General features: G+C 33.1%; 1 long non-coding RNA gene across 2 annotated transcripts; it reads left to right on the plus strand.

The window, feature by feature from the left end:
* The first annotated feature begins 268 nt into the window (after positions 1 to 268).
* On the plus strand, positions 269 to 7,765 carry LOC143062479 (uncharacterized). Of its 2 annotated transcripts, none has more exons than XR_012974776.1 (3): positions 269 to 483; positions 4,962 to 5,027; positions 7,670 to 7,765. It is a non-coding gene; the product is annotated as an uncharacterized LOC143062479 (long non-coding RNA). The 2 variants fall into 2 exon arrangements; XR_012974775.1 differs by lacking the exon at positions 269 to 483 and adding an exon at positions 3,512 to 3,645.
* The last annotated feature ends 5,609 nt before the right edge of the window (positions 7,766 to 13,374 follow it).

A 13,374-nucleotide genomic window follows, 5' to 3' on the forward strand; every position in this document is an offset into this window, starting at 1 on the left:
TATAATTTGCAATAATTGAAAGCAAATGGTGTGAAACGTACCGTGCAGAGCGGTAGTTTCAAAATCAACAGATTCGACATGTCGACGACGCCAATGTTGTGATCCGAGCATATAATTAATAATGTAAGAACAATATATATGAAACTCACCAGGGTTTATTCAGGTGATACAGCAATTAGATATAAAATACAGTAATAATAGAAATAATCAATATGTCAATACATGTGGTTAAGGTGAAGAGTTCGGAATCATGTGTTCTGTGTACGTCACGGATACATGATAAGGCACATATAAAACATGGACTGGTTCCGTACTGTATATTAGTGTTCAGCACCACAGGTTCACCCGGAAACGAGCGTTCAGACAGACGACACTGATATTGACATCATGATTCGTGAAGCAAAATGCAAATTTTATGGAAGAAATGAGATGCAGCCAGGACAATGTAGGATATCTTCAATCTACTATTTAAAGACAAGATGGGTAAGAATTCACCTTTAAGGTGGTATGGGAGTCTAAAATAAAAATGATAGAATTTGTTCATACTTTGCCAAAACGCTGTATCTATTGATACATGTTGAAAAATATAATAAAAATGAGAGGTCACCGCGCATTTTCTCAAGCTACAGGACGGGACAAAATGACACATTTTGTATGGATTATACAGGAAAAAATACCATTTTGTGATTAGAAACTAAACAAAATGATAGAATTGTTAAATACTTCAGGAATAGATAGCTTTCAGACACTGCTTTGAGAATATCAAAAGAAAAGATAGGGTCACCGTACGTTTTTTCCGGCTAAAATACAAAATAGGAAAATTCCATACAGAATCCTTCAGAAAATGCACTTTTTTAGAGTTACCTCCACTTAAAATGCCAATTTAAAAAAAAAAAAAAAAACAACCAAAAATAATTAACATTTGCAAAAATATCAATATTTAGAAGTTATATTCTTATAAATTGGTACTTTTAAATGAAAATGTACATTAAACATCTTACATTCCTGCATCAAATTTTGCTAACTTAATAGAAAATCTTGACCTTTGATTCTCTGTTTTTTACAATCCAAGATGGAGGAAGACACCCATACCACCTTAATATTTTATTTGATTAACATTTCACGAAGGAGTTTTAAATGCCATTTCCAAAACTGATTTATTTATCCACAGGAGTTTGTGAAATCCTATCAATAACGGGGTAAAAATATACCAAACTTGAATATCACAGTAGAGCTTCACTCGAATCAATCTTCTGTGATTTATCCAGTTTGAGTAAGGCCACACTTAAAAATATTTTGGTTTGCCCAAACCCTACCCAAAGGTTGAGACAGAGGGTAGGTAGGTAGGCATTTTTATTTTTTTTTTCAAAAAAAGAAATTAAAGTATCAGATGTTTATTAGTCTTCATGCCTATTTGATTAAAAAAAACTTCTTCAAATCAGGACAATAAAAGAATTTGAGTAGGCAGCTTTTTTCTGGGTAGGTAGCGTTTGGGCAAACAAATCTATTATTTATTATGGCCTAAATTATAAAGACATGCACAAACTTAAGTTAAGACTGTAAAGTAGAACCAGATGACCATTTATGCTTACACTTCCGGAGCACCCTAGATCACCCCTTGTTTTTGGTGGGGTTCGTGTTGTTTATTCTTTAGTTTCCTATGTTGTGTCGTGTGAACTACTGTTTGTTCTTTTCATTTTTAGCTATGGCGTTGTCAGTTTATTTTCGATTTATGAGTTTGACTGTCCCTCTGGTATCTTTCGTCCCTCTTTTATCTGTTTATAACCATTGAAATGTATATGTCTCTAATAACTATACATTTTTTGGTAGCGAGTGAAACGGGAGTGAAGTTAACACTGGCTTCATAATATTCCTGTTGTCTTCCCAAGTTCGGAGATAAACTATCAAAGCACGTAAACAACAATGAACAATAAGATGCTTATTTAAAAGACATATATATATGGTTGAATATAAGTTATATTGATACAATACCATAAATATATAGTGGGGCTGCCGCTAGTCTACTTGTTAATGTTATTGTAACAGTCCCTAAAGTGGGAGCCAAAAGATGAGCGTCCTCTCAATTCAAATCCTATTAGTAAACTGTCCTGAACCCAATGAGTGACATCATACTTATAGTTCCTAGCTAGGGACAAAGAGTCCAATAGGGTCGGAAGTCTGGCAAAATCAAATTCCTGACAAGAATAATAACATGGCAGGTGGCGGTCTCGGGAGAAAGAGTTACGGAACTATAAGTAATACTAAAACATACTGCTGCCAACTCTTCAAAATGCCCATGGGGGTTTTACGTGCAAGATGGCTATTGTAATCCGACAAAACCTTCAATGGGGCCTTCAAATACATTTTAAAGTTGTTTTTTTTTTTGGCTTCTGCTTACTTTTATTACAAGCCTATGGCCATTTTAAAATTAATTGTTTTGTTAAAACTTATAGACAAAATTGATCTTTCAAAATTATTTTTTTTTAGCCTTCATGGGGGAAATCCCCCACAAATAGTGACAGTTGGCAGGTATGCTAACAATACATTACACCAGACTAGAGGACTGTGAAAACAAGTGACCTGGCATAAAATGAATATCCTGGCCTGGTTTCTCAATCTGGGGTGACGGGTACATGTGGTAAGAACACATTCATAAATCATGGGCTTAGGAATCTTATTTAAGAATGTCATATCAAATTAAAATTTTCACAGAATTGGATTATAAGATTACAGAACCAGGTGCTCTGCAGGGCGCAGCTTTATACGACCCGCTGAGGGTGAACCATGAATAGTTGGGGCTAGTATTGACACAACATTCAAGCTTGATACAGCTTTGAATTTGGATTGTGAACAAAATTTTGACATACATGTAATATGAGTGTCTGACACTAAGCAAATGTCAAGATCTTACAAATCTATTGCGCAATATTGTGCAGTTAAATTTCTTCTTCAAACTTTTCAAAAATTTGGAATTCAAGAAATTTTTGAAAAAAAAATGAAAATTACTACCACCTCGGAGGCTCCCTTTTTTGCAATTAGTCCAAAACCTGACATTTCTTTGTACATAATTTACAAGAAGTGTAAGGGAGGTAAATCCAAACATTCCCTACATTGTATGTTAAATGTTTTTGAATTACCTCCCTTATGCTCTTCAACTTCGTACTTTATTTGGCCTTTTTAACTTTTTTGGATTCGAGCGTCACTGATGAGTCTTTTGTAGACGAAACGCGCGTCTGGCGTATATACTAAATTTAGTCCTGGTATCTATGATGAGTTTATTTCCACTGCTTTAAAGTTGTCTTAATTGTCCATTGACCAAAAAAACCTAGTTTTTCCCCTTTTTTTACCCCAAATTCCAAAACATTTTGAGCCATAACCCCCAAAGTCAATACTAACCATCATTTTGGCTTTCACATTATATGACATAAACACAGAATGTGTCTGTAATTGTAAAGTAATCTGAAAAAAGTTTCTGTAAAATTTTTATGAAATGTATTTCTTTTTATCCTATAGGCTAGTTATCCAATTTGACCTCCCCTATGTCAGGAAGGTACATGTACATGGATGTTTAAAAAATTCCACAAATGGTGAAGAAAATGGCAAGGGAAGACGCCTGGTAAATGTTTCAAGTACAATTCAGCAGTGGTAAGTATATTTTTTGTATGGTGCAAGATTTTTTTGCTGTGTTTAAAACAATTTGTGGCCTTCCGTTGTTTTTTGCTCTTTGCCAGACTTACTGTATTGAATATATATGTATTTTGTAAGACAACTTGCTTTCAATACATTATTTATGCTGAAACTTTATTACTATATATTTAGGTAATTTTGCTGCTACAGTATTTGCCAAACTGAAATTTGAACTTTTCTACTATACATTCAACTAAAACATCTTGAAAGTTCTTTCTGTCTGAATTGCTTTTTGTCGGAGATTTGTTAGTGAGACAGAGTTTTGGATTCACTGCTGTTACAAATAGCAAAGGAGAATTTATTAAAAAAGATATAATGCAATAGAGAAACAACTGATAACTTATAAAGGGTATACATGGTATATATCAGTTAATCAACATTAGTAAATACACAGCGAAAAAAAAGAAACACATACAATTGCAAGATGGCCCCTATATGGTATTTTGAACCTCATGGAAAATTTACCATCAGGTCAAAATACAGCTATGGCAATTAACCCCCTTGTATGGAAAATTAAACATTGGGGTAAAATATAGATTTTGGCTTACAAAATATGTATATCTCTGAAAACAAAGCATTTAGAGCAAATCTGACATGGGGTGAAATTGTTTAACCAAATATTATGAAACTTACACACCATGATAATAACCACTAAGTGCAGATCAAGTACAAATTTGGGTAGGTCACACTTACTGTTCTGGAGTTATGGCCCTTAATTATAACATTATACATATGCAAGAGGGGGCATCATCTGTGTCCCATGGAGATAAAAAAACAAAATTATGAAAATGGACAAATCTGACATTTTGATAAACCAAATATTTAAAGAGAATCTAGTGTTTTATTTAGAGATGTCTAAAAGGATGGAACATGATGATCCGGCATGTATTACAGCTGATTTCCTTATGCTTGCAAAGTAAAACTTTGGTTGGCTTGCTTGCTTTGTTTGTATAATTGCTTATACAAGCTTTGTGAATAAGATTGACATCTTTAAACAATATATATTCAGTCATAGTTAAACCTGTGTATATTATATTTGAATTCAATTCGGTGGTATCCTAATCATGAATGTACAATATACAAACAAAGCAAGCAAGCTAACCAAAGTTTTGCTCTACATGCATTAGGAAATTAGCTGTAACCCTGTATGGAAAAACACTGTCATTGAAAGTGAATTGAAACTATTTGTACTTTTACCATGTTCATAATTAGTACAAAATGACATCTAATAAAGAATTTATTCAAAACTTAATTTTATTTCATTTATGTTACAGGAGTTTCTGGAAAGCCAAGCAAAACCAAAGGATATTTTCATAGAAATGACTTCCGTAGGCAAAAAAGTAGGTATTTGTATAAATATATATTTATATTTATGTAATATTTGGAGAGAGATTTAAAAAAAATAAATGTTTTAATCTTTGCTTTTCCAAACACAAATGCAGTTGTTAAAGTTTCATGGGTTACCTATAAATAAATGAATGAAAAGTTTCAACTAACTCCTTATGGTTATAACACTTTAAAAACTGCTCGATTTTGTAAGTAAAAAGATCAGCGGTGGTTACATTTTGTATTGCAAGATTGTTTTTATTACAAATATTAATTGCTTCCAATTTTTATTTGACCGCAAAAATTGAAAATTTTTTGGTTGTATATTGGTATCATGTTGGCGTCAGTGTCGTCGTCCGAATACTTTTGGTTTTCGCACTATAACTTTAGTTTAAGTAAATAGAAATCTATGAAATTTAAACACAAGGTTTATGACCACAAAAGGAAGGTTGGGATTGATTTTGGAAGTTTTGGTCCCAACAATTTAGGGAAAAGGGCCCAAATAAGCATTTTCTTGGTTTTCGCACTATAAGTTTAGTTTAAGTAAATAGAAATCTATGAAATTTTGACACAAGGTTTATGACCACAAAAGGAAGGTTGGGATTGATTTTGGAAGTTTTGGTTCCAACTGTGTAGGAATAAGGGACCAAAAAAGGTCCCAAATAAGCATTATTCTTGGTTTTCGCACATTAACTTTTTAATAAGTAAATAGAAATCAATGAAATTTAAACACAAGGTTTATGAACACACAAGGAAGGTTGGGATTGATTTTGGGAGTTGAGATCCTAACAGTTTAGGAATTAGGGGCCAAAAAGGGGCCCAAATAAGAATTTTTCTTGGTTTTCGCACCATAACTTTAATATAAGTAAATAGAAATCTATGAAATTTAAACACAAGGTTTATGACCATAAAAGGAAGGTTGGGATTGATTTTGGGAGTTTGTCCCAACAGTTTAGGAATAAGGGGCCCAAAGGGTTCAAAATTAAACTTAGTTTGATTTTAACAAAAATTGAATTCTTTGGCTTCTTTGATATGCTGAATCTAAAAATGTACTTAGATTTTTTTATTATTGGCCCAGTGTTGATGTTGGTCCAAATCTGGGTCCAAAATTAAACTTTGTTTGATTTCATCAAAAATTGAATAATTGGGGTTCTTTGATATGCCAAATCTAACTGTGTATGTAGATTCTTAATTTTTGGTCCCGTTTCAAATTGGTCTACATTAAAGTTCTCAGAGTCCAAAATTTAACTAAGTTTGATTTTAACAAAAATTGAATTCTTGGGCTTCTTTGATATGCTGAATCTAAACATGTACTTAGATTTTTGATTATGGGCCCAGTTTTCAAGTTGGTCCGAATCAGGATCCAAAATTATTATATTAAGTATTGTGCAATAGCAACAAATTTTCAATTGCACAGTATTCAGCAATAGCAAGAAATCTTCAATTGCACAGTATTGTGCAATAGTAAGAAATTTTCAATTGCACAGTATTGCGCAATAGCAAGAAATCTTCAATTGCACAGTATTGTGCAATAGCAAGTATTTTCAATTGCACAGTATTGCGCAATAGCAAGAAATATCTAATTGCACAGTATTGCACAATAGCAAGAAATTTTCAATTGGAGTTATCTTTCTTTGTTCAGAATAGTAGTTGAATCAATTTAAATCATTGTTTTATACAATATACAACGTATATTCGCTTTTACTACCAACTGATAAATTAAAGCAATCTTTACCATTGAATGATAACAAGTACTTTTTTACATTTTAATATTTTATGATGTATTTAAATGAGTAGTTATTGTTGCAAACTCAATTAGTCATTTGAATTGAGATCAGTTTTGGAATAAGGGAAAGGGGGATGTGAAAAAAAATTTGGGGGTTCATTTTTTCTCATTTCAGATTTCATAAATAAAAAAAAAATTTTCTTCAAACATTTTTTTGAGAGGATTAATATTCAACAGCATAGTGAATTGCTCAAAGGCAAAAAACAAATTTTAAGTTTATTAAACCACATTCATTCTGTGTCAGAAACCTATGCTGTGTCAACTAGTTAATCACAATCCAAGTTTAGAGCTGAATCCAGTTTGAATGTTGTGTCCATAGTTGCCCCAACCGTTCAGGGTTCAACCTCTGTGGTCGTATAAAGCTGCGCCCTGCGGTGCATCTGGTTAGCTACATATATTAAAGTTTAATATAAAAATAAGAAGATGTGGTATGATTGCGAATGAGTCATTCCTCTCCACCAGAGACAATTGAAGAAGAATTTAAAAATTAGCAAAAGAACATGATCTTGTACAATGTCAAAATTTAGGTATCAACAGTTTGTAAAACTGGTCAACATACATATTTGTATAGCAATAATGTTTAGTTTGGTTTTAATTTACTGATAGCAAAATCAATATTTATATTAATAAAATACTTTCCAGTTTTATTCAAATATGTTGTTATATCAAAAGGAGACAAATATAAAAAAGTAGATGTGGTATATTATTGCCAATGAGACAACTCTCCACAAGAGACCAAAATGAGACAGAAAAGAATGTTTAAAAGTCACTGAGGATATGTCATTATGTTTAAAACTAACAACTTACAGTATATGGGAATAAATCAAATTAAGTTTAAATGTATGATTATGAATGTGATTTTTTTTTCAGATGAAGACAACTTCAAGAAGAGTGATATTTAGGAAATAGAACATTCTATTGATATTGTTATTATGTCAACAACAAAAAAACATAAAAAATTTGTGTAACATTTTGAGATTGCTGTATAAAATAAAAGTTTAGTGAAATAAAATTTTTGAAAGTTTTTTTAAAATTTATATTCTGCAACAAATAGACAACAGAGTAAAAAAAATATGAATGAGATTCTTTAAAGTGGATTATTGAATTTTTCATTTTACATGTTTAAAAAAATAATACAATCTCAGATTTCTCAAGACATTGGTTATTATCAAACCGGCAAGGGATACAACTTCAAAATTGTATTTAAATTGATGCTAAAGGAAACATCTAATATAACTCTTTTGGGGTTTTCCTTTTCATATTACATGCATAAGTCAACAAATGTGTTTGTCAAAGTTTAACCATAAGTAACATTTTAACAAAAATTGTCAAATACATGTACAACATTCCACAAAATCCATTTAAGACAATTTTGACCTCTTTATAAAGGAGTTGTGGTATTACTGCCAATGAAACTACAGAGACAAAAGATTGTTGGTTTTTATTCCATCAAATATTTCATATCATGGTCTTTTCAAACATCTTAGTGTCAAATGTACCTGATAAAGGTTTTAGAAACATGAAAATCATGTTACAGATATTTCTTTTGTATATTGGTGTATTCAAACAGGAAAATTTTAAAGACTGATGAAAATTGAAGTCTGGTCTGCAATATGATAGATACTGTGATGTTGCTTGTCAAACATGTCAAAAGGAGATTTGTGGTCAAAATAACATAAAGAGATGTTGTATGATTGCCAATTGGACAACTATCCAACAGAGTCCAAATTAAACTGATCAAAGCAATTATATGTCCAGGGAACAGCCTTCAAAAGTAAACAGAACTCGTCTTGGTTTTGTGGAACATATGGAATGTGAACTAGTTAACTTGACAAAGGTTTTATGGATGATTTGGAATAATATCTTTTAATTTGTTTGAAATATGCATTATACGCATCAGTTAAAACGCATATTATACACATGTTTCTTACAACACATGTTTAACGCATAGTTTTCAAACATGCGTTTAACATTACATATATTTTTCATGTGTAAAACGCATAAATAACGCATGTTTTTAACATGCGTTTTACAGCACATGTATTTTTCATGCGTAAAACGCATGAATAACACATGTTTAAAACATGCGTTATACATGCGTGGCAGGAAAAAGACGTTTCCCATGCGTTTCCAAACGCATGTTATGTAAAACATGCGTGGCACTTTTTCCTGTGTAGATCTAATAATAAATGTTCCTGTATCTTTATAAAGGCATACTTAGGTTAAAGAGAATCAAAAGACATTCCAACCATACGAGGATTTTCTACCAGAAGATGAGGCCGTTCCAGACCGCATGTGTTATACATCATTTTAGAGCAAAAGATGCTATATTATATCTATGTTCTTAGTCAATTTGAGATATGACGCTCATAGTATATTTTATATACTGAAATATACTGGAAAATCAAAATGACCATACATCAAACTATCAAAATCAATCAAAACTTACATTTCTGTTTATGAAAAGTAATCTGAATTTTATATATACCCTAACATATAAATATGTATATATTCTAATTCAATACTATATATATTTAAAAACAAAGCAAGAATAACTTAATAATCATAGTGGGTTCAATTTCATTTTATTAATTTTGTCATTAATATAGATGATACATTTGTAATTATGGATTACTAATTACAATTCTTGCAATTGCTGGAAGTGTGTATGACTTTGTCTTCTGAATAAATATCTTTTTTATATACTTGGTCTGAATTTTATTCAAGTGTCATATGGTTTTATAGTACCTTATCCTTTTTTGACAAAGTTGGAACTTGGATTTTGTCAGTTAATTGATTTGTGCTTTTTTTTTTCTTCTGGAATAGATTGAAAATAAGAAGGTATTTTTCCTGCACCTTAAAAAAACACGAGAACATATTATCAGTTTACAGTATGTTACATAGACACATCGTATACTTGTTCCCCTGAACACCTTCCAACTTAAAAGATGCTCAACATAATCAAATATGGTTTCAGAACTCGCGTAAAGCGAGGTACTATACAACCAGTCTCATCAGACTTGGATTCAATTAAAATCACAGAAATATTGCACACATTTCAAATTGTTCCACAAAATGTGCATTACAGGATTTCAGATCATCAACATATTTCTTCTGATCAGTGTTCATTCTTGATGTAGAAGAAAATCTGGTCAGAACTATACGTATTGTAATAGCATGTTGAAATCAAAATGGAACCTTTTTTAAATTTTATTTCACTAGAGTCAGTATCAACAGAATTGCTTCACTCATAGGGTCTTTGCATCGAAAATAAACACATTTATTCGAAAACCAGTTTTTGGCATGATACGGGTTATGTTCTTCTCTTATACCTTATGATGGTAAGATACTAAACCCCTGACGGGATTGATTATGCTTTATTTTCATAAAATGAAGACATTAATCTTTCAATCAGTTCAATTGAGATCTGGAGCTGGCATGTCAATAACTGCGAGTAGGTCTTTGTCATTTTGTGTATCATTGTCTCTACCTAGTTTCTTTTGTTAGCTATTCTGAAATCGGACTCGGACTTCTGTTAAACTGAGTTTTACTGTGCGCATTGATATGTGTTTGGTTATTCTACATTGTCTAGAGGTATAGGTGGAGGGTTTAGATCTCACCAAAACCCGCTGCATTTTTGCGTTTGCCCCAAGTCAGTAGCCTCTGGACTTTGGTAGCCTTGTATGTTCTTTATATGTTTTCGGGTTTAGTATTATATCCTTTGTCAATGAACTAGTACACATTATATTTAGGGCCAAGGTGAAGCCCACATTTAAATGCAAGATTTTTTCACAGTGTTGAAGATCCATTGCTGGTCTTCGGCTGTTTTCTGCCGTTTGGTCGGGCTGTTGTCTCTTTTACATGTTCCCCATTTGCATTTTCAATTTTAATAAATTACTACAATAGATATTACAAGATATGCTATGAGTGTCAATGAGATAACTCTCCATCCAAGTCACAATTTGTAAAATCAAAGAAGGAGGTCCCTTTTTGGTTCCCAAAATATAGCAGTTTATTAAAATTGTTAAAAAATAAAGTTTTAGCTATTATTGGAAAGTAGAATACTTCTGATACATAGATATGGGATGTTTTATTTTACAGTACAGTGCACATTTATCGGGTACTAGCATCATTAAGTCATGCTAAATTACTAAAATCTTCACAATTTTAGCATTTGAGTTAACTTTTAGACGGTTTTCGTCTTAAATGGAAGTGGCCGCATTTGTGTTCATTTTTAATATCAAAATGTAATTTGTATTTGATGATAATGCATAACATGTATAAAGGTTGAGAATGTAGACGAATGCGGCCACATTCATTTTTGACAAAAACAATCTGAAAAGTGACTTATTATGGCATATTTTATAATAGAATCAGCCAAAGAAGACATTGAAGTGTTTAAATGTCAGAATTACAAATTAAACATCATAACTAAATACATAAATGTTGGATGTACAAATACAGAGACACGGCTAAATAGCAATACGAATTCACACTTAGTAAAACAGTCATATTCATACAGTAGTTGTCGTTTGTTTATGTAATTTATACGTGTTTATCGTTTCTCGTTTTGTATATAAACTAGACCGTTGGTTTTCCCGTTTGAATGGTTTTACACTAGTAATTTTGGGGCCCTTTATTGCTTGTTGTTCGGTGTAAGCCAAGGCTCAGTGTTGAAGGCCGTACATTGACCTATAATGGTTTACTTTTATAAATTGGATGGAGAGTTGTATCATTGGCACTCACACCACATCTTCCTATATCTATATTCGGGATTATGTCACGTTTGGTACTTTTAAAAGACCAGACGACGTAGATGTTAAACCTCACTCTTAGATGTGGTAAAAAAGATGGTTAGTTATTTAAGACACAGACTCATTGTGTAAATAAACCAATTTGTGATGATGTCCAAGTTAACGCAGTGTCACTTTTAATCTTTCCTCCTCAAAACTCTGTTGGAGCAGATCCTGCTAAAGATTACACTCTTTTATATATAGACTGTATGGTGTGGACATACACGAGCATAACGTATTAACTGAGATATGTAAACACGATGATCCATTACTATCACAGTCACGTCTCAGTCATTACAACTGAACAGACATTCTGGGTCAGCTCTCCTTTACCCGCTATCTGCGATGAGGGTATTCTGTTAGACGGATCAACGACTAACTACGTTCGAGGACAGAATCTAATCCAGCGATGTACAGACTAAGTTATATTTATCCGCGTAAATACCCGCGTCAACATACACTTTAGACCCATTTAGGATGTGGAAGTATTATGCCGACTAACGTCCGAAGGCTGTATCCAATGTGTTAGATAATGGACCTCTATTTTACTATCTCACGAAATTGGTCCTGATAATTCTTCCTGCCATAGTCAATACTACGTCCAAGACTCATCGGCCAGTACTCCGTCAGCGAGGTTAGCTGGCTGCCAAGCTGGCAAAATTGGCACTGAAAACAGCCATTGTGAAGGCAAAAAACAACATCAAAATAGTAAACAAACCAAAAGATCTTACCAAAAATAATAGCCGTTCAATTTTCCATCGTCACGCATCAAAATATCTAATCGCTTACCAAACGCCTTCAGGCACCGACCGAGCCGACTGTGCGAGGGCTGTAAAGCCAGTCAAGGTTGTTAATTATATATATAAACACTTCCATCATCATTCGATGGGACAGAAGGTATGTTATAATTACTGCTGAGAAATGAGAAATTGAAATTGATAATTGGGAAGTTGAAATCGTTCCGTGTGTCGTCTAACTGTGTCAATATTGAGGTATCATTTCGAGTTAAAGTCCAAATTTCGACTTTAAAAAAAAGGTAAATGCCAATTCTATTTTTACTATGTACGTAATACGCTTCCGTATTTAATACCGGCGTCACACATCAGCGTGTAGCTCTTACTTACGCCGGGCTTGTTAAAAAATCTTGTACGCTGCCAATACGTTAGTAATTTTGGATGCATTCAACCTGTCAATCATATCTGTAACGTGTGCACAACGAGTTTTAAGCGTGTATTGGGCGTACGAGAAGCGTACCTAAGCGTTTATCGGGCGTTCAAGAAACGTATGGTTGCGTATGCCTGGCGTCTGTCTAACGTAGATGGAATGCACGCTACGAAGAAAAAAGTTTCTTGAACGTATTTGAGACGCGTCCCGGTCGTATCTTGGACGTTCTATTTCGAGGTGTTTTTTACAATCACACCCGCATACGTTTACGTTAAAGTCGAACTATCTCGAAACGTATACAACGTGCCCTAAACGTGTCTCAAACTTATCTGTAGCGCGTTAAACGCGCTGTAGCGTATCTGTAACGTGCTGTAGCGTATACGCTAGACACACGCTTTAGCTTGGTGAAAATTTAAAGCTGCATAAAAGTTTCCTCGAGTTGTAGCGTTCACCAAGCTTATACCTTTGTATTTCGACGTACTTCAAACGTATACCGACTTTGTCAATTTTCTCTGTACGTTTAGTGCACGCCGGTCTATACGCCAATGTGTGACGCCGGCATAAGCGCTGAAGAAAAGCAACCAAACATTCAAAAACACCATTTACTATCAGATAAAT

Source organism: Mytilus galloprovincialis, chromosome 2 (assembly GCF_965363235.1).
Source record: "Mytilus galloprovincialis chromosome 2, xbMytGall1.hap1.1, whole genome shotgun sequence".
Lineage (NCBI taxonomy): Eukaryota > Metazoa > Mollusca > Bivalvia > Mytilida > Mytilidae > Mytilus > Mytilus galloprovincialis.